Genomic DNA, 1,127 nt, shown 5'->3' on the forward strand with positions numbered 1-1,127 from the left:
GACAGCTAGAATGTTATATAATATATACTGGTACCTGTAATGAATAATTTTATATTGAATATTTGATGTAGGCTCCCCATATTGAATAGTTTAAATCAGGCCTGTGCAACCTATGTCCCGCAAGATGATTTCGTGCGGCCCACGGCGTCATGTACAATTTGAGGTAAATGCGGCCCACGAGCAAATGCTTCGTTTTCTCTTCTTATTGTTGCTGTGGCCTGCAGATTGTCGCTGCCTATTTTGATATTGAAACCCATTATATCAAAGTATGACAATAAAAAATCAAATCGTTAACAAGGTCCGACCTCGTATGAAACAGTGATTTTATGTCTGTAATTTGCAATGCACATTGAAATATATTATTGAATAAATGACTTGAAAACATTGCATGTTTCTTATAGTTCCATGATTCATTGATGGCTGGTTATGTGGCCCACGGCCTACTCGCATCCCTCAAATGTGGCCCGCCATTGCGGAAAGGTTGCACAGGCCTGGTTTAAATAGTTTAGTTTGTAGCCTGTTTGAGTACTGACTTATTCTCCAAATTGCCGAATTTTGATGGTGGAATATCTTTTTACATACCGGTATCCAAACTATTCAAAAAGTGGACATTCCTTTTTTGTGACAAGAGTTGATTTCAAAACTTTTTTTTACCGTCATTGATTAAACATTATTAAATTACGTCTGGACTTTCCAGTCGAAAATCAGACATCTACAATAATTAAATTGACACAGCTCACCATGAAAGCTTGAGCCTTCAAATCTATATATGTCTAGAATTATTCGTGTTGAAAGTTGTATTGCGATACAGGACACATGGGAAGCAATATATCGATACTGTTCTGCGTTCATCGATATTGACGATTTTTTTTACTCTACTTTCACTTTTCATGTGCCAGACCCTAGTTGTGGTTGTCGTAATATTTAATATCTTCAAATTTGGTGTTGTTATTGCTTTAAATAAAACGTAAACGCGTAATTATCGTTGTTAAATTTTCTTCCATTTTAAACTAAGCTAAATTTACTAAATATGACGTTATAACTTATAGTTTTAATTATATAAAATAATGTGCATGGAAATAAAATTCTGCAATAACACTACTAACGTAACAACATATATGCGCAGA

The sequence above is a fragment of the Lottia gigantea genome, assembly GCF_000327385.1.
Source record: "Lottia gigantea unplaced genomic scaffold LOTGIsca_1185, whole genome shotgun sequence".
Taxonomy (NCBI): domain Eukaryota; kingdom Metazoa; phylum Mollusca; class Gastropoda; family Lottiidae; genus Lottia; species Lottia gigantea.